The sequence below is a fragment of the Condylura cristata genome, unplaced genomic scaffold (assembly GCF_000260355.1).
Source record: "Condylura cristata isolate star-nosed mole 26May11 unplaced genomic scaffold, ConCri1.0 scaffold00020, whole genome shotgun sequence".
Taxonomy (NCBI): Eukaryota; Metazoa; Chordata; class Mammalia; order Eulipotyphla; family Talpidae; genus Condylura; species Condylura cristata.
In genome coordinates this window covers 22,399,654-22,422,120 of record NW_004567121.1, presented here as the reverse complement: position 1 = coordinate 22,422,120, position 22,467 = coordinate 22,399,654, and positions in this window count along the sequence as shown.

The window sequence follows — 22,467 nt, the reverse complement described above, 5'->3', positions numbered from 1 at the left end:
TACTGGGCATCAGTTCACTCCTTCCTGCCTAATAAATTGGACTCTGATATGTTGCTGGTGATAGTGTGTCCAGCCATAAACTTACTTCTGGAAGAAGATTTAAATTTCCTATAAGATTGTAGACATCTGTATAATATACAGATATAATATAGCCATTGATATGTAAGCAGAATTGTTGTGTGAGTTTCCTAGAAACACAATTTAAAAGGAAAGAGAGACCTCTTTGTCTTTGCTCCCTTCTGCCCATTTTTTTGGGTCTGATTACTGGAGACACAAAAGTATCCAGATAAGACAGAAAGATCAGAGCCTTTGTTCTTGATGTCATTCGAAGCCAAAATACCAACTCTGGTCTTCCCAAATGTGGATAGCTTGTATCTGAGAGAGAAACTTTCATCTCTGAGATTTGACTCCCAAATATGAGCCCTCACATGTTAGCTATTATCATTCTACTTTCTGTGAATTAACCAGGGCCTGGGACAGGGCAAACGTCAAATCTCAAATAGTAACTTTAATGGTCACACCAAATAATCTAAGCCAGACTAAGTAGGTATTTAATTGTTTCTAATATTTTTAGCCTCTAAACATTTAATAACATCAAAGTCAGTTTCTGAGTTTGACCCAAGTATACTAAGGGATAAGATTTCCATCTTTCAGTAGGAGATTTAAAGGATTAACATCACTTTATAAGACTGTGTTGTGCTGGTAATAGTCTCTTATCAGGTATTTTCCAGACAACCCATGATATATATCAATTTAGACCTTCTTTTGCATTTATAGTTTCCCTATTTTAAGACCAAGATTTGTTTGGTCTTAAACTAACACTTTGATGTTAGTTTGTAAGGTCCATTTTGGACACCCACCTTTAGAAATGTCAAAAAATCCCACAACTATTTATATTGTTTGAGCTACCAAGTTTATGCAATTTGTTACAATCACAGGAAATGTAAAGAGAAATTATTGCTACTCTTCCTGTTAGCAATGATATGACCTTGTTTATTCATCATGGTTATCTATGTTGTTCTTATCAACAAGAGATCTAAAACAGGAAATGGACCATGCAGTGGAGGTAGAATGAATGGGGAGAGCATGATAGAGCCCTACCAAACATTCTCCAAATTAAAATGTGGGGATTGGATTGCTAATATGGACTTTCCAAATGTATAATAATCAATTACATGAAAGGTTCTGTAAGCACAAACCATTTTACATAATATATATAATTATATATTTAATTATATTTAAAGAAAATTTCATGTGAATAGGACCCTTTAAAAAACTCACTCATACATATATACACACATACACATACACATATATGCATATGTACATATGCTTTCCATATATATGAAAAGAAAATGTATTAAGTTCTGATTTACACATTTAAACAAATAATTTTGGCATAGTCTATAATACCTGTGTAGAGTTTACATTTAAAATCCTATATCCATGTAACTTTTGTAGATGTTTCTTTTTTCCATATGCAAGAATATGGCATTTACTGCTAATTAATACTTTGGAAGAGAGCATTTTAGTAATGCATTTTGTGACTTTATATTCTAGTGTCAAAAATAACAGTCAGGGATTTGAGTTCTCACTGTCAGCCACAGAGCAATATTTTCTGAGTGAAATTAAAAATGATATTTCTCTGACAAAGAGAGAATGCATGGAGTATGTAAGTAGTACAAAGAAGATATGTGTGAATGTGGTAAAAGGAAAAGCTTCTTGGAAAAACTTCTAAGTGACCCCAAAGTATAACACTTCTGGAACAAGTCACAGATGGAACATAGTCACTGTACTAAAAAGCACACTTAATGATCTTTGAAGTTTTATTTATTCTTCTGTTTATATTTTTATACTGATGTTGTATAATAAGGTGACTATTATTTCCAAACTCTTACATCTCACAATTTTAACTGGAACACAGAACGTTAAAATGTGTTAACGATGAGTTTACATATATTCATCATGGAATGACTATAGGTATCCTTTGGTGATGATTTCAGTTCTCAAATATTAATGTTTATAAAAGCATTACCTAGGGATCCTGTGTAGCTGGATGATTAGTACTTTAGGTGTGAGGACCTAGAATCTTAATAAGTCTCTGAGATGATTTTTGTGGTGGCTGATCCATAAACCACACATGAGCCAGCACCAGATTCCTTGCCTTTACCCCATGCTCACTCACCTGAAGGTTTTGAATTTGGTGTATCAAGCCTACTGATGTGCCACATAGAATGGGGTCTCCACACCAGCAGCATAGACATCACCTAGGCACTTATTAGTCCCATCTCAAATCTGCTGCATCAGAATCTGCATTTTAATGAGAACCTGGACTGAGAGATGATGGTGGAATGTGAGAGTACATTAAATTTTGAAAAACCATGTTCTCCTGGAAATTAATCAGCTTCCATAGCAGTGTTCTTAATCATTGGAGTACCTTCACACTTCCAAAGAGTTCTTAAAATCACCCAGGTTCTACTTCAAACCCACTGACCCTTCAGTGACACAGATTCAAGAAATGGCTTTTTAAAAAAGATCCAAAAGTGACTGTGATACTCACCTCTGGTTAAAAACAGTTGTTCAGTAGGGCTTGCCTGGCATCTCAGAATTTTGGGGATGACAGAAAGCACACCAGATCTTTTTCAAATCTCACTTTTACTTTGAAGAATGGCAGCCTAAAATTTAGAGTAGGCATTTTTATTACCTTGTCTAGCCTTTGTTCTTTTTAGCTTCCTTGTCCTTGTTGTCAAAGTAGGATAACTCAAAGAAGTCACCGAGTTTCCATCTCTGTCCTGTGTCCTCAGGAGATGACTGATTTATTCCCAGTTCTCTGCCTTTAATTTTTTTTAAATCAAAGGCTGTACTAGTGTAGGTCAGTTGACTCATAATTCACTCTGAGACTGGGGAAAGGACTCCAAGGTCCTCATTTTCCTCAAAAATTGAGGAGCAGTTTGTTAAAATCCCAGAGCTGGCAGTCCTTACCATAGCTGTAGTGCCTATTAACATGAAGATGTAATGAAGCTTTATTAAAAGACAATAAGGCATGAATCTTGAACCATTTCGTTTATTAGGTCTTTCATTAAAGTAGCTTTCAAGGCATTCTAATGTAATTTTTAACTCAGTCATGAGTTGTGTGAACAGTTTAGGAAAGATGTTTTAGTTTATGACTGAAAGAGACTATAAATTATGAACCTGTTCATATTGTCTTTAAAGACATATCAGTCTTTAAGATGACCTACATATCAGTAGGTCCTTTAGGGTGGAATCTGACTCACCTTAAAGAACAATTAGGTCTGTGCTTGCTAGTATGTGGTTAAATCCTTGCTGATAACTTCTCAAGCCAGGAAGATATAAAAGAAACTGGGGTCAGTTACTTGAGGAAGCTTTGTTGGTGGCAGTTTCTTCAAGAGTTTTTGAATTCTTGCTTTGTGTTCAGTCCAGAAACCAACATAACAGCAGAAAACCTACTTTCTGGGAGTTCAGTTAACATAAGACTATATATTAATCACAATGACTATGGGCCCATGTTTTTCTTCAGTTGTTTGAATTCAGCACCTTGGATAAGGCCCTTCTCCTTAATGTTGTCACACTGACTGTCACTAAGCCCTTCCCGGGGTTTCATTTTGAAATTAGACCATGCTTAAATGAAATTGCTACTTTCCTTTAATAAAGCAGTTTTGTACCGAAGAAGCTATCCCTCTAAATCTTAGTCTTTGTTCTTCCCTGTCATTTCCTTTTTCCAATGTTCTACCCTACTTCATAGTTGAGAGCACATTTATTCCATGCTGAGTGTTAGAGGATAATACTTTGGGTAGATGATTCCCTCCCCAAAGAGATGGCCTAATCTGATAAGTGAGAGAATATATCCATTGCACTATCTATCACGAAGGAAGCCTATTTACCTTGAAAATATAAAATCGTTTCAGCAGGCAGTAACTTTCTTTAAGGACTTTATAGCAAAAATGAAAACTGTGGCAGGCAAATTAGTAAACATTCAACATATTTTTTTCCTATTACATAAAAGGTGAAAAAACATGCCAGGCAGTGAAGGAGCAGGCTCATACTGGCTAAATTAAATTGACTATATGTTAGCCTTAGGCACAAAAAAGAAATCCTCAAACATGGCTATTGGCGAGGCTAACATGAGATAAAAGGAGACAGCTGTTAGAATGAAGACCCTGACTTCACAACCAAATTTAGGGCTAGAATTTTTCCTCTTTGAGACTCTATATGGCATTCTCAGGGTTAAGACTGAGTTCATTTTTAGTCAGAGTGGAAGATAAATAGCCATTTTGTCCCCACGAAGAAGCACCTTGTATTTTGGAGGTAGTGATTCAGCAAATCAGCAACCTTGTGGTTTTTGTCACTTGGCCTATGACTGTGACATGTTATGTAATTTTTTTCAAAGATTGACCTCTATCACACTTTGCTGAAACTAATTAATGAGTTACTTCTTACATGATCACTTTGTTAGAAGAAAGATGAGTGTAAGGAGAAATTTTTCTATTTCTCATTTAGCTTTAGATTGTCTTTTGGGTCTATGGAGTATATGGAAGATTCGGCCACTTCTCTCTCTTTTCATGGTTTGGAAATGCCACATATGCTAGTCACCTTAGAGGTATGACTTCTGTTTGACTATACTTAGGGCATGTTTCCTGTTGACTATAGCAGCCTTACTACAGAGCAGGTGTCTATCAGAGTCCATGTGCAAAATATGTTGATTTGTTGACTAATTGGAAGGTCATTTAACATTCTGTAAGTGAAAACATACAGAGCAGGAACTGATGAAAATCATTAGCCTTCCTCTGCTCTGCTGCTATATGGGCAGCAGCAGTCATCTCATTTTGTAAATGTGCATCTTCTTGCAGTGCCGGTGTTCAAAATGTCAGGGATCAGTGCATTTGATAGTTGGGAGTCGAAGGAGACAATGTCCAGCAGGAATAGTGGGAGAGATAACAAAACTAAGTTTTCTTTCCATTATGTTCTATTCATGTGACACATTTTTGTTTTCTTATCTAACCTTGGTTTGTAATGACATTTTTTGGGGAAAAGAATTCTAATAGACTTTACAGGCACAAAAATATGAAGAAGAAGGCATATATATCTGATTAATTTGACTCTGTTTACTACCTGCTACTTTTTCTTACTTACGTTGACAGGGCTTCAGCCTACAAATTGAGACTGTAAAATACTAAGCATTCTAAACCCACAACAGCAGCTATTCCTCTGCTTTTATGAAGAACTTGTTGAAAGTTTAGTCAGAGCACAGGACAATAATAATTAATGCATTATCACACAAATAAAAATTAATATTGTAGAAGCAATAAACAGTTTTCCTGGAAAAGGTGTCACTAATCTGGATTTTTCTATCACATCTATAATGGTCTTTATAAAAACAGCAGAGTTTCTTTCTTTCTTTTTTTTTTAGATTTAGTTGTTTATGTATACAGAACTGGGGTACAGGCCAGAGGTGTGGGGGGGTGAGAGGACCCCTTCAGTGTGAGTTCAATTCCCAGCCAGGGAGGTGACCCACATGGCACAGCAGACCTCTCCTATGTTGCCTGCTGCTCCCCTCAGCAGTGTAGTTCATTAATTTGCCTGTCCTATTTGCCACTCTCTCTCTGGTGAAGCTTCTCACTGCCCCTGTACCTCAGGCCTGTATCTCAGTTCTGTATGCATAAATAAATAAATCTTTAAAACATGGATAGAGGCGTGAATACTATGGCCTATATTCTTCTTTAGCCCTATATTTTCCTCTCACATGGTCCCGTTGTTCTTACTTTGCTGGAATAATTTCTCATGTGTGGTCTCAAGTGCTCTTCTCCTTGCTAACCTGCTTTCCCTCCCTATGCTAATCTAACTGGTTTCATCTTTGATGTCAATTCTTTCAGATGGCCTTTCTTTGCCTTATTAACTGATGTTCGATTATATATCGCTTTGACTGCTTTGCATCCTTATTCCATAGTGGGGAAGTCAGCTACCTTCCCCTAACTAACATACTCTAGTGCCAGGGTGGCTCTGTGACTACCTAAATTTCTAAGCCCATACACTCTGTATCTGAGGCTGAAGTAGCACCCAGACCAATGTATTTCATAGAAATTATGGTAGGGAAATGGACCTAGTCTATGCAGGAGACCGATTTCAAGTCACCACGGTCAATAATCCTTTGCCACTATGAATTGCCAAATATCAGCTCTGTGGAAAAAGGATCAGTTTATGCTCTTTAAATGCAATGACATCATCTGTTTTGATAGTTCTGTTTTTGTGTCTTGCAATGAACTAATTATTAGAAATATTTGTCAAATTGAGTGTCTTTTAATATATATATATATAAAGAAAACAACAACCCACTAAGCCATCATTTTGCCCAGCCCCTCATAAAAGTTTAACACTATCCTTATGTTTAAGAAATGGGTCACCTGAGGTCTAGAAATTTAAATCACTCCAGGTGACATGGAATAGAGTACAAGTTTTTTTGTTCCTAGTATGATTCTATCATTTCTTGTTGCTACCCAACTGCATTGTGCATTTATATTTTTAAATACTAATTGGCCTTCATAAAGACTAAAAAGCATTACTTTAGAATGCAAATTAGAATAGTTTTTGTTTTTAATTCCAGGGTGAAAATTAATATTGAACTTTGATTATATTGGGCCAAAAATCCTGCTTTAGGTCGCTTGTGCTATATCCTTTAGGCTGATTTTCAAACTGTAGTCACTGGTGCCTTAATCAGGGACTGCCGGGTGAAAAGGGCTGAGTTTGGATTTCCCACTCATAGTTCAGTTAGGGAAGAAAAGTGTTCATTAGGTTTTCTTAGTTTTCAGAAAACTTTTGAAGAAATTGGTATGAATAAAATATACTTGAACACTATTGGTCCAGAGAACATTGTAACAATTTCTTTTTCTACTCAAACATCATCTTTCGTTTAGTTCTTAAGGTAAAATTTACTTCATTTCTCATTTCTGACCATTTCTCTTAATAGCTAGTAAGGTAGAGGTTAACTTTGGATCTGTACATATAAGTAGTTAAATGCATAATAAAATAGTATTTTAGAATCTAAAAATAATTTGCTCAGCCAGGTTAAGAAAAAAAGGGTATGTCTTAAGTATTCTCTTTGATTTCCTATTTGGGAAAATAGGCAGTTCTGTGGAATTTACATGCACATTCTTATAGTCTCTAGGCTAATTTAGTGATATATGAAGCTATTGAGTTAAATGAGAATGACTAGATAAACCGCTGAAGCTTGATCAGTAATTGTGGATTAAAGTTAATAAGAATCTGGGGGTGGGTGTTGATAGCCCTTAATGTTTTTTGGAAAGCATTTCATAGGCTTTTAAAGAATCTCTTAAATCTCCCAATCTCTCTGTTACTTGTAAAATTAGGGGCTTTACATAGATATGGATAATGCATGTGTTATGGATTTGTATGGACATTACATTTTGCTAAGTACTTTCACAATTTTCCTCTTTTCAGAGAAATTTAAGACTCCTTGCAGCTCTGAAATTCTGCTGCTTTCCATTTTACTGATTTTCTTTGAATACTCTGTGATTTTTTTTTTATTTGAACCTGACATATTGAACAGTTTTGGTTTAGCATGACTTTCTACCTCTTTGCTTCCCTAGAAGTTACTGCTTGCATTGTAACCATGCACTCTTTTAATGAGTAACTTGCTGATGAATAAACAATATACACATTTATAAAATCAAATAAAATGAATTTAATACATTTAGTTGTGTTAAGGGCATGAGGTATCAAATATATTTGATCAGAATGTAAATTGGTACAATGTGTTATTTTTAAAAATTAAATAAATGAATACGATTTTTATGGTATCTGAGTTTCTTTAAAATTGCAGTAGCTTTAGTTTTGAAGCTACTTAGGGTTTCCATCCCTTAATTCCACAATAGACAATACTCTTTCATTATAATTATTGTCTGATCATTTCATTGCCTTTTTGTTATCTTGCAGTATTTTTTGTTGCTATTTATTTAATGTAGGAGAAATAAAAATTCAAAAACCTTAGTTGTAATCCACACAGAGCAACCTTGTTTGTCCCTTGTATATAACAATTGCTTTATTACTCTTGGGGTTCTCTAGCTAAAACTATAGATAAAAAGTTCACTCACCTATTAATGGAGAAAGTGACTAAATTCGTGTCATGTCACAGATCATGAAAGATCAGTGAGGTGATTGTTTTCTCTTTGAATGAGTTCAGATGAGTGTTTTATGGGGTAAGTCTCAGCCAAACCTTATATGGGAAGAGTTTCTACTTGCTAAACATATTAGGATGGCAGAGTTAACAATGAAATTTAGACTATGGTAAGAAAAAGAAAAGCATAATCTTTCTGTGTCACTCCCTTTCAATCTACATTAAGCAAGCATTCTTTCAATTTCCCTTACCAGGAGAAATTTTACATTTCCTTCTTCCTTTTACAAAGAGCATTAACATATAAAGGTAGAGACTATTCCTTTTTGTTTCACTGAATAACTACTACTGCACTTTTGAAACAAAATATGAAAGCTATTCTTTATTCATATTTCACTATTGAACCAAAGTAGGGATAAAAAATTATTCTGATGTTATCAATAAAAGAAAATTTTAGAGAAAAATTCAAAAGGTGAAGAGTAAAGAATGATCTTACCTAAACTCTGCCAAAGTGAAAGAAAATACAAGATTTCACTTATGATGGGAAAAATCATAATCTTCTAATATTTCACATTTTCAAAAACTGGAAAAAGTTAGAATATTCATTACCATATAAATATCCCCATATTGCACAAAATAGATCAAAATAATGGTGACTCAAAATGTGACTAGCTCCAAATAATCTCTTGTTTAACAGGGCCAGTGTGGATCTTAAGAAATCATTAATTTTCATGTTTAAACTTGAACAACAATGGAAAAAAGCCAGCCTTAAAAAAAAATCCCTATTAAAGAAGTAGTGTCTAATTAAGAGATCACTCCCAAAATCAAAGACTCTGAGACATGCATGTTGCTATTAAGTGTCTACTTTTCCTTCATAGATAGTTTTACAAGCCCTATGTATAAGATGTGTGCACTCATCTTCAGAAATGACTGTATGCTCAGGAAAATTAAAAGCATAGAGCAGTCACAACACACTAGGGAAGTTTCTTGTCGGGAACAAAGCAGCTCAGCAGGGGTAGACACTTGAAAACAGCAATTTAGAGTTCACAGCCATAAGTTGAGGCTTTCAAGAGGCACTTCCATGCGCGTTGTGCTGCTGGTCCTCACTAGGCCATGGAAATGCAGTGCACCAAAGGAGCAGCTTTCCAGTGTAAGCTGGCATAATGTCTCCCTCTCACTAAGTCAGTTCAACAGGTAGTTTTTCTTGTTGAACTAACTGGCTTTTATCAAGGATTTTTTTTAATGAAATATATTTGACATAAAATATGTCAGTTTAAAATATTATGTGTTGAAAACATTCAAACTTGTAAAAACAGAATAAAATGTTTGGTTACTGAGGTGTGGGCGGATGGGGGGATAGGATGGGTATTATTTAATGGTACAGACTTCAAAGGAAGTAGTAACTAATCCCACTATAAATGCACATTCTAATGAATATAGTTGACAGTGTTGAGTTAGGGTCATCAAACTTGCTGAGAGACTGGGACTTGAATTGCATAGACGCCTTCGTGCTAGCACCAACTGAAGATATACTAGCTCAGGGTAAGAGTACTGAAGAAAATGAAAAGGAAAGGTGTCGGGCAAGAGTTTGAATAGGGAAATGCAATGAGAGAAAGGGGAATAATGGGGTCGAGGGAGCCCTTAGCTGGAAAATAGCTGAGGGGAACACCTTTCATAAGAAGAGAGCCATGAGAACAGGAAGAAAAGTTTTGGTGAGGTTCTGAGCTGGATAAGTTGTGTGCTGAGCTTCTCCAGGAGGAGAAAGCTTGCCAGGAGAAAGTAAACATCCTCCCTTTCAGGCAGCTCTGGAAAACTGAGGGTGGTGGGTTGATTCACTGGCCAGGACTGATACTCTAAATACTGGATTGACCTGGAAATCTGGGAGAACATGGAGTTGAACTCCAAGGACTTCCTTTCCAGACACCAGATTCAATTCTGACTTGAGTTTCCTGACATTGTCTTTGAAACATTTTATCTCTCCATCCCATTTGGGACCTCCACTCCTTTCCTCAACATCAGTTTGCTGATTTGACCGCCTGGAACCTTGCAATTACAGGGGATTCTGAAAGCATGGTAAATACTTATGATAGGATTATCTAGGACAGTGTTGGCACTTTGATTCCTGCCTCTCAGTTTCAACCTGTCCTTGATTGTTCTTGGCTGTCAGTAACATTATTTCTTCGTACTTAGCTCAGCCTCTAATTTTTCCTTGTCAAAACCCAATTTGGGCAACTCTCCTGCCCACCTGTGACTCATCAGTCACTTCTCTTTTTCTTCTTTTTTTTTTTCCCAGTAAACTTGTCCTTTTAAACTGTTTAAAAAAATCAATTTCAAAACCCAGTTCAATTCTATCACCTTCTTACTCTGTTTCTTACTCTGTTAGAATTAGCAGCTTCCTTCTTTGTGTTCCTGTAATAATCTTACCCTTCCTTTGGAATTTATTACTTTATGACTTGGATATAGTTTTACAAAGTGCTGCTGGCTCAAAAACTTATTGAGAGCAATGGATATATCCTGTTTAACACCATAGATGCCAATATATCAAGCACAATGCCATATGCAGTATGTGTCGCCCATATTTTCATAGCCTGATAAATAACTTAAAATATAATTCCTCTCAAGGGGTATTGCACTTAATCAGAAACTTAGCAAAAGATGCAATGTCTTCATCATCTAAAGGACTGAGCTCAAGTGAAAATTCTACAGGTAGAAGATACATTTTGGTAGGAACCTTGTCTGGTACTTTCTAAATCCTACCTCACAGCTGCTGTGCAGTAGTCCTGACTCTAATGATTTCTGACGTATTTGAGACATCAACATTGTTTAATTTACTTGGTATAACTAATTGGAATCATATAGCTTTGTCAGTGACCAGGCTCCCTGAGTGCCACAGAGTAGTTCCAAGGGAAACCACAGAGTGAATTCTCATGTGTACTTTTTACAGTGCTAATGATGTGGTTCAATTCTATTGTATTAAAAACAAATTAACAATCACCATGCACAAGAAACATTTCTTAGTAGTCAAAATAGTATTCAGGACACCCAGGTTGTAAACCCAGTTCTACCTCAACTAATTGTGAGACTTGGACATTGGTTTCTTTCCTTTTATTCATTTATTAAATGAAAATCCCACTAAATGTGATGCACTTGGTTAGGGCTGTGAGTTATGATAGTACATGGGAGGGAATCACTCCTTTTCTCGATAGCTATTCTGGTAATGAATGTGATAGGTGGATAAATAAAAATCATAGATATTATATAAACATTTCATTATTTGAATAATGTGATCTTAGACACATGAGGGCAGATGTTAGTATCACCACCTGCTAATAAACATTTATGTTTTATATCTCATATGGTTGAAGAACAGCTACCCAATAGATATGCCTGTATTAGAGAATTTATGAAGGTGAACTTATTTTTGTGAAGGCAGACTAAGTTGAAATAATGTCATGGCAGCAATAATGATGTTCAGGAACTCAAGATTATTCTGGTATATTCAGGTGGGTCCTTGATTTAATCACAAATGTATTTATAAGAAACAAAGAGGAGAAGATAAGAAGAGTAGAAACCTTGTGAAGAGGGAGGCAGAAACTGCTTCCAGTTGAGCCAAGGAACACTGGAAGCCCCTCAGCGACCAGATGCCTGAGATCATCTCCTTGGCAGGGAGGTGGAGGATAAGGGGAGACAGTGATTACTGTGCTGGCACCTTGATTTTGAATCTCAGACTCAGAGAACTGAGAGGACAGATCTTTACTATTGCTTAAATCACCCCGGGTAGCTGCCTGGCATCTAATACAGGCCTCTTTGTAGATATTTTGAATACAGTATTCTTTGTAATTTTGCCTTGATGGACTGGATGAAATTAGTTCTAAATTTTAAAAAAGTGTAAGTGCACAGGTGAAGGGATTTTCCATGTTCTCATATACAGTACATAATGAAGACTTTGATTTAAGCTATTTTTTTTTATTCCAAAGTCATATACAGCTTAGATTCATTCCCATTAGGGGGAAATGAGCAATAAACTTAAATAAACTATCTTTTCATAATACAAAACAGTCTTCCTCAGTCCTGTTTTATGGAGTCTACCAGACGCCAAATATTCAGGTAAAGGGATGGTGCGGAGTTTGTTCCCTGTACTGCTTCTGTGTTTTACCTTTTCAGTGTAATCTTGGAGTTTCTTTTGTTACATATAAAAATTATGTTTTTTATACCTTTTTCATTTTCATTTTGGAGCACAATTTATAGTTCTCCATCTTAAAAATACCCTACATACGCAGATAATGTAGATTTTACTGTGATATACATTTCAGTCCTGCTGCTAATGTGTGATAATTGCATATTTTCTTTGATAAAATAGCACTTTATTCTTAGGATTTTAGGCTAATATATAATCTTATTTCAAAGTTTTTCTTCTTTCAGTTGAGCTGTTTGGTTGTACTTTTTAGAGTGGTGAAAGGATATTAGAGAAGGTAATATTTCTTCTCAGGAAAATAAAATTATTCTAGGTTTCAAAAATTATAGATAAAAAGTGTTTGAGTGATCACCTACATACTTACATATGGAATTAGTGATTACTAGAAACTAATTAATTTAAAATATTTCTTTATGCATGCAGAACTGGGGTACAGGCCAGAGGTGCAGGGGCGGTGTAAGGATTCACCATAGTAAAGCAGGTAACAAGAGAGGCTTAACAACAAAGTACACTGCTGAGGAAGCAGCAGGTGAGACAGAAGAGGTCTGCTGTGCCTTGTGTGTCACCTGCAGGGCCTGGGATTGAACTCATACTGAAGCAGCCACAGCAAGCCCAGCTTTGCAGTGCTGTGCTTTAACGTGCTGTACCACAAGGGGAGGGCCCTACAAACTAATTTATTTCACTTCTGAGAGGGCATTTACATAGGAACATTTGATGAGAAAGGGATATATTGTATTTTGAAGTAGCTACTTGTCATTGATCTCTGATGTTGTCTATAGAAATATGCCAGTAGAGAATTATTTATAGTATCTGAAATTATGTTGTCTCACCTTAATTTATCCAAGATTTAAAGCAGTTCTACTAGCTGACACTTACTGATACTATCTGATGCTGATTATATACTTGTGCTTGGATTTTTCTCAATTTTTCCGTGATTCATAAAGCTGCTTACAATAGCACTGTATCTTTATTGAAGAAGTAACTTTTGATTTTAAATAAATGGAAGGGAAGGGAGTTTCTAACCAACTTGTTTTGCTTAGGAGGCATAATTAGTTGTAGGGTAAGAGATTTTAGTGATTTCTTCAAAAATCAGTAATCAAGAAGAGTAACTAACTTTGTAGAAGACACAGTTTACAATACTAAAGGCATTTTAAAACTGGAATAAAAACCATATATCAAACTTTGGCAAGACATGTTCTTTTCTCCAGGAATAATGGTGGATTTCCTAATGAGTTCTATTATTTTTTCTAGGTTCTGCTTATAGTGAGAATTAAAATGAGTTTAAAAAGCTACCTTCTTTTAGACACAAGAAGAAATCTTGGGATAATTGAGACAGTGCATCACTGAATTTCATATACATCAACCTGAAATTAAAAATAATGAAGAAGAGATCAGTTTTCTCAGACCTGATGGTCAAACTGATCTGGATAGAAGTAATTAGATTTTGTTTTAAATTGGAGAGTTTTTTGAGTGACTCCATTTCTCTGTGTTGTTTTGATTTCCTGCTATATCTATATCACATTTGATTTCCTGCTATATCTACATTTCCTGCTTATACCTCTACTAGCAGATAACATACAGGTTTCAGCTCAGACTCTTAGAACTTTGCTTTTACACCATGCCTATCTATGTCTTTTAAAGGTGATTTCTAAAGGTGACTTTTGCTTTTAGATCTTATATCTTTGTATTTGATCCATTTTGAGTTGATTTTTGTGTATAGTGTGAGAAACTGGCTTAGTTTCATTTACTTTTTTCCTTTTGTATGTGACTGCCGAGTTTTTCTAGCATTTATTGAAAGGTTTATTGAATTACATTTAGTGATATAATTGTAAATGTAATTGTTTCTTAATTTATTATTCTTCTAGAGATACATTTTTTTAAAAGACATAAAAGAAAATATGAGTAAAATAATCTACAACATAGTCCTAAAATATGTTTGTATTCATCTCACTTGCAAGGAAAGCAAAAAAGAATATAAACAACATCTCACATATCTAAAAACTATCTAAAAACTCCATGTAATTCAACAAAAATATAAAAAAATAGCTCACATAATGTGCAGAAGAGCTAAATAAGTTTCTATTTTAAAGTCAATAAATAGATTACAGATGCTAATAGACACATTATAAAAAAAGCGGTCATCATCACTCATCATCTGGGAAATACAAATCAAAACAATTAGAACCTACCTCACACATCTGAGACAGTTCCACATAAAAAAGTCCAGAAACAATAAGGATGTAGAGAAAAAGAAACCCTATTACATTATTGTGGAGAAAGACTGGTCGAGCCCATAAGGAAAGAATATTAAAAATGGACCTATCATATGACCCAGTGATTTCGTCTGTAGGTATCTATCCAAAGAATAAAAAACAAATTTGAAGGGAAACATGCACTTCTATGTTCACTCCAGCACTAACAAAATAGTCAAGCTATGGAAGCAACCTAAGTATCCAGATACAGATGTCTTGATCAGGAAGATATGGTTTATAGAAATACACAATGGAATACTATCCAGCTGGCAAAAAGGGTAAAAATTCTTTCCATTTGCAGCAACGTGGATTGAATTGGTGGGTAATGTTCTAATCCAAATAAGTATGGAGAAAGACAAAAACATAATGGTATCACTTACATGTGCAATATAAAGCACTCAAACAGAGAGAATCAGATAAAGCCAAACAAACATCAAACCCTAAAAACTGACTATGGAACCAAAGCTACCTAAAAGAGCTTGAGAGGAGGAGGTGGGACATAGTGGATTATGGGAATAAAGTCTGGTTACTTTGATGATGTATATGATGATATAACAATACCTGAAAGGGCAATCCTATACCTCTAAAACAATGATGTAATTTAGTATTACCCCAAACAGAAACAAAACTGTCTTTCGGTTTACTTAGCATTTGAGTAATTTTCTTGTGATTTTTTAATTTTTTCATTGCATGCCACATGTACTGGAAACTCAGAATAGTCTTTTTTCTTTTTTCCTAGACTGTTTCATATGTGTCTGCCCAAGCCATCTTATGTGTAAAGTTCTGGCATTGATGGTAATGTTGGTGAAGGGGTTACTCACTGTAATTTAGTAGTTGTTATAAATTCCTTGGAATTACTTCATGCAAAAGAATAAAATGAGAAGAGGGCACAATTGCAAGAAGGAAATTATTCTTCTAGTAATTATTATTTTTGTTCCTAATCACTTGGTAATCCTACTTAGGGTCTTAGATTTTTTTCTTTTAAAGATTTATTTATTTGTGCATACAGAACTGGGGTACAGGCCAGAGGCTCAGGGGCAGTGAGAGGCTTCACCAGAGACAGAGTGGGGAGCAGAACAGGCAGATCGAGGAAGTACACTGCTGAGGGGAGCAGCGGGCGTGTCAGGAGAGGTCTGCCTCGCCATGTGGATCTCCTCCGGGGCAGGCGGGAATCGAACTCATGCGGAAGCGGCTTTAGATTCTCAGTGTTGTGCTTTAACCCGCTGCGCCACCAGGGAGGGCCAGGGTCTTAGATTTTTAACTCCTATTAGATTTGCACAAATGTGCTGGAAAATTGAATGCCATTTCATGAAGTACACCAGAATCTGGATATAATGAGAGCACTTTACCCCTATGAGGAATAATATTTATCCTTGACATTGTTTAGAATTGTGGACACATGGTGATCATTAAAAAAAAAAAAAAACAGCTTTAGCTGATTTTATTATTGTATTTTTATTCTCTAAAGATAGGGTATTTTCCATTGACATGCTTCTGGTGATGAGTCATACAAACATAGAGAATATATATAGCATATCACACCTCTTAAAATGACACATTTATTAAAGCTGGGAGCACACTTTCTATAACACATTTTCAATGTGCAATGACTACACATGTATCTGTGTTTTAGGGGTTTCAATAAACATTCAGATACATGAGACCACCATAAACATTATCTGATGTTTATCTAATAATTAAAGGGAAAGGAACCACATCTTACTAAGCATATTTAGCCATTTCTCTTTTATAAAAGTCTTTGCAGCATTTTATATACCCAACTGCACATGCTGTCTTCTCCCATGTGATAGCTCATGTGTAAGAGCCTTGTCTGGAGTAAGAGTCATCATATTTAGGGAACCCCAAATATTGTGTTCCTGAGTGGTGTTCCCATTAGAAGTGATTTTTCTGTAGCTCCTTTCAATCCAAATTAAGTCTGCCAAACAGGGGTCATTTATACTCTGATCCGTATTATCTGGTAAAAAAAAATGATATTTAACGTCCCTATGGAAACAAGGCTAGAGCATTAACCAAAGGTCAAATTCTCATTATGTAGGGGAGGGCTTTGTTAAACCATTACCCACATTGGCTCATACAGACTTAAATTTTATTTATAAGTCATTGACCATGTTTTATTAAAACAATTTATTTTCCCAACTACATTGTTTTATTATATTCAGCTTAGTGATGATTGACAAAAGATATATTTATTCATGCATAATCTTTTTTCTCCTTAAACTTTTTTTTTAAAGATTTATTTATTTGTGCATACAGAACTGGGGTACAGGCCAGAGGCTCAGGGGCGGCGAGAGGCTTCACCAGAGACAGAGTGGGGAGCAGAACAGGCAGATCGAGGAAGTACACTGCTGAGGGGAGCAGCGGGCGGGTCAGGAGAGTTCTGCCACGCCATGTGGTCACCTCCCGGGCAGGCGGGAATCGAACTCATGCGGAAGTGGTTTCAGCTTCTTAATGCAGTGCTTTAACCCGCTGTGCCACCAGGGAGGGCCCTAAACTTTTTTTAATTAAAATTATTCGTAGGGCTTCCAAAATAATACTTTATATATAACAAAACTGTTTTCCTTTTAGAGTAAAATATATTCTTTTGTGAATATATCACAATGACTTATAGAGTGTTGGTTTTTTCCTTTCCTGTAACTATCATAATAGTTGAACCATGATGATTAAAATATCAGTTTAGTCTTTTATAAATACTCTAAAATCAATGTGTAAATGTCCAGTGCTATAGACATGAATCTGGCTTAAGGGTGTTATGTTTGCAAATGCATTTTCTAGTACTGCTTATAAATATTGTTGAGGCAAACATTTTATTTCAGCTGTTCAAGAAGCAAAAATATTGTGAAGTATTTTCATTGATTTTCCTTCTTACTAGAAGAAGTAGAAATTATTGCATTCCTTTTATTTACAAGTGAATATAACTTTGGGATTCATGGTCTCAGAACAGCATGTAAACACTGGATGATGATTCCCGTAGGAAAGTCAGCACTTATCAAGCTCTGTGTCCAGCTTGACACCAAAAATTCTAAACATTTAAGAAATTTATACATGATGCATACTAAGATTAAAATTTAATAGTAGAAAAAGACATAAGAATAAGGATTAGTTTGTGTTAGAGAAGAGTAAAAAGGTAACCAAATAACATTATAAATCCAAACATACTTTTATAATTTACTAAAATTTTTAATAATGAAGTGTGCTGTGTTCTCTAAATAGAGAATAAGTATTACATGTTTTGGTTATTGTGGCAATAGCAGACATAGGGTCTCCTTCTTTGAACTGAGTTAAATTGTTATAATAAAATTAATTTATAATACTTAATGTTTTTCTATTTTAGGGTGAACTGTATAACTTTATATTCATCTTGATAAATGATATTTAAAGGAAAGATTCAAAATGCAATAGTTTTATCTCCTTTTTTTTCTGCAACCAATGATTAGAAGATGGTGTGAGCTATATGATTTAAATATATGCTAAAACTAATACAAATGTATAGTAACAAGAAGCATCTTAAAAGGTCTCTTCTTCAAATTGACTACTTCCAATTTTGAAGAAAAGTAAATAGGAAACTTGAGCTAGGATCTTTCTGGTCTAAAGGGGATCATTTGTATTCTATTTATAAAATTTAATGGGCAAATACCTAAAGATATTAGATATGGAAAGCATGATAATATGAATCATGAAATAAAACACCACTGAAATTGGTTATATATAGCTCCCTGGCAGAGATTTTATGTTTAAATTGTGTTTTTAGGGGATGATAATATTGTATCCAATTCTCATTTATATGGATATCACAGTCTGCTAAAAACCTTTCATTTACCAGCTTTTATCTGATTAGTTTCTTCTTCTGTGGTCATTTTATATTTGGAATTTTTCATGTATATAAAAATTATTTAATTCAACTATTTATTCAACTAATATTTATTGTCTTCCTCTTACATGCTATACATTTTTTCCCCCACAATCATTTGGGAGGTAAGAGGACAATTAAAACTTAGCATGTCTCCACTCCTAGGATTTTTGTTTAAAAATATTGAGGAAATATTCCTGCAAGTGGACAATATTGGTGAATGATTTCTCTGGCGATACAATTGAGGTCCGATGAAGAAACCTTGACAATATGACAAAAATTAAATGGACTGATTATATTATGATTTTAAATAACAAAGGGAAGGTTTCATGGAACATTCTGAACAGAAGGGAGAAATATGTTAAGCCAATGTGAATTCTCTTCAACTTTGAGTTTTTAAATATTTTTAAGAAATAAATCAGAAAAGATTTAGTCATTTGAAGATGATTCAGAGATAAGAGGAAAAAATGACAACAGAGAACTTAGATTTTCACTTGATTCAGTATGACCCTAATCATACTGATGCAAAGAGTATCTGGAGTTTCCAAAATACATTTCCCTGCAACCATGTGACCCATATGTTGTAATAAAAAAGTATGTTAAAGTATTGATAACTCTCATAGAGAACATAAAGAATAGGTTCACAATAAATTTCAAATATGATTTTAATAATTAAAAATATATTTAAAATTAAGCAGAAAGGTAGGTACTATAAAAAGAACCAAATAAAAATTCTGGAGCTAAAAGATACCCTATACTGAATAATGAAACTGTAGGTATATCTCCAAAATATCTAATTGTTCAATCCAGTGTTAGGAGTTTGGCTGGTATTTTGATTATTTTAATAAAATATATAAGGAAACCCAAATTTTATCTTAGATGGTCCCTAAGTTTCTGAACTGGTTCTTTGTTTCATCAGTGACAGTTAATGCAGCAAATTAGTACCTGGACATCTACTCAATCAGAATTTCTTATATTTCTTATGTTAAAACATAATTTAGGGTGAAAGAAAATTAGAAATCTTATCTTCCATAAATCCCTTTTTAGAGATGGCTGTCATTAAAGTCTAAAGTGACGACAATTTATTTATATGGTTTCTCTTTATGAGGAGAAGAAAAATAGATTGCTGTGTCCCACAAGGCTGTCCTGACTCAGACTTAATTTATAGAGTAGAAGAAGTTGAAGTTTGGAAGTAGAATGATCCTGCTTAACCAGCAGAGGTGGTCAGATCAGAAAACTGTTTCTGAACAAGTAGTGCAGAAACTTCCCCTCCTTTGTTGAATGGAAGAGGACAAGGATCCTCCACTACTAACACCTCCAGCTGCTTGCAAGCTGGATTCTTCTTCCACTTATGTGCTGTAATTGTTCTCTCCAAACACAGCAATGCCCACTTAATCTTTCAGTCCATTGTTTCCTCCAAGTTACTATTGGTTTGCATGCCACATCAGTCTTCTCGACTGGCTTCTTCCTTTGATATTGTTTCGATGTATCCCTTAGTATTCTTGTCTTCTCTGTTGCCACATGTAGGTTGCAGTCACAGCTTGGTATTTAATCCTGTATTTCTGGCTCAACAGTTATTATTTAGGAAATCTTACACATTGATTTCTCTTACACACTTTAAGCTTCAACTAAATCAACTTGCTAAGTGAATAATTCTAAAGATTTGAATCTCCAAATTTCATTTTGACTCGTAATTTTAAGTATAATGTTCACTTGGCTATCTCCACTTAATTTACTTATTTTAAGTAAGGGCAGTTTCTAACTTGGTTAAAGCACTCTTATAAATCCTAGAGTCCTCCATCCTTTGATTTTTATGGATTATCTGTTATCAATTCCTTTTGTGCTTGTTTCCTTCTGTTTTTACTGTCACTACCATAACTTTGAATTCATAAATCCATATAAGAGTTATTCTGATGACTCACGCTCGGATTTAAGGCATTCACTATTGCTAGATTTGATTGCAGTGTTTTCTTATCTTTCTCTGCCCTAATGCTCACCCTCCGCATTACTCCTTTGTAATCAGTCACCTTCACAAAGTACAAATCTGGTCATATTTTTCCATGTAAGTGAAATTGTTTGATTGTCTATCAGAAAAAGGTCAGGCTCCTCACTGTGGCATTCGTTACCACTCATGAGCTGTTGTTATTTAAGATACTGCTTCTTTCCTTCATAGAACTGATGCTCAGCTCTATGCAGAGACCTTTTGTTACCTGAATGTGTTATACTCTTTCATATTTCTATGACTTTTGCTTTCATTCTGCATTTTAGCATTCTTATCTATTACATTAAGATCTTCTCATTAGGACTCTAAGAAGTATTCCATGACTCACAGTAGTCATGTGAAAAAACTCTTTTTAATTTTATGAAGTGCTGTTTGCCATTATTGACCTTTCTTTTTCACTGGATTTTTCCCCGCTTACTTTCATGATTTGATTTTCTCTTGCTTCTTGACCTCCTTTGTTGTCCATCTCTTCATGGGTCTCCCAGTTTGTCATCTTCAGAGAATCTTATTTAACTTAACTTTGTAAAACCGTACTCAATTTTACCACACATTATTTCTATGTATTTATCTATTATCTGCTACCCCAGTTATAGTGTAAATACCTCTGTTTCACAGATAATTATTATTTTTATTCCATTCCTAGCACAGTGACAGGTGTGTGTTAGGCACTTTGTTGTTAGCCGTTGAGAAAATTGTAAACGCACAAAATTTTTGACTTTACTCTTTTACCAGAGTTTCTTGAGGGATATGTAGGATTTTGCATTTCTTTATATATTTTGTTCCTACCATCAGGCTGATAATACCTAGCACTACTAAAACTATTATCCAATAAAATAAAATTATGAGATAAGAGTATTGTGTAAAGAAGGAAAGACAGCATAATCTCACTGGAAAATGGTGGAAGAGAAGATTATGCAAACTACTTAATGAGAATTTTATGTTATCCTTTATGATTAGAGGGAGGAATGGGGAGTCAGAGCAAGGTAAATTCACATTTTTACTTATCATAAATATAGCAAATCTTTGTTTTAACATAAGATGCTTTGCATATCTTCCCATGAAAAGGTAGAATTAATTATACTCAGTTACATGACATTGTACCTCATACCAACAAAAAATAGATAGAAATGTAACTTATGAATTGGAGAGAAGCTGGGGGTTATGGGTGGTGTGGTACTTATGTGGTGTTTAGTAAGACCATTCAATTTCTGGGAATATAGCCAAATGGATCTTGTGATTTATTTTTGATTAGCATTTTTTAAAAAAAACATTGTTAAAATATATTCAAACCATCACATAATTGAGCAAAATTTCATGTAAAATAGCAAATCTAAAATCAGAAACTAGGATAGTAGTAAACAAAGAGTATAAAAGTAGAATTTAATCATCCAAATACAGAGGATTCTTTTCCCATTGAATCAAACAGTATCCTCAGGCTTCGCAACATGGATGAATTAAAATCTCTATCAAAATTTTGTTTTTCCTACACATCATGCAGATGTGTAGAAGTCTCTAAATTTCATCTTGAAATCTTAATTTTCAATATGGTATTATTAGGAGGCAAACTATTTGGGAGGTAATTAGGTGATGAGTACAGAGTCGCTTTTAAAAAGCTTGATTCCTCTCTCTGTATCTTGCCATGTGAAGATACAATGAAAAGACAGCTATCAGTAAGCTGGCAACTAGATGTTCCACAGACACTGGATATGCCAGAACCTTGTTTTTGGACTTCCTAGTTTCTAGATTTTGAGATAAATGTTTGCTATTGACACCTCCCAGTCTATGCTAATTTATTATCATAACAGTCTGACCTGGCCACTAAAATACCCATTTCCCCACTATTGTGTCATTTTTTAAATCTGATTTGTACTCTAAATTGTCCACGTCTTTTTTTATGTTTGTCATTCTTAAGGCGTTTGCCACACAATTCATCGTTGATGAGTGCCTCACGTTTCACACCACTGACATCACCTAACAGACCTTTGGGAACACTGGATCTCCCTT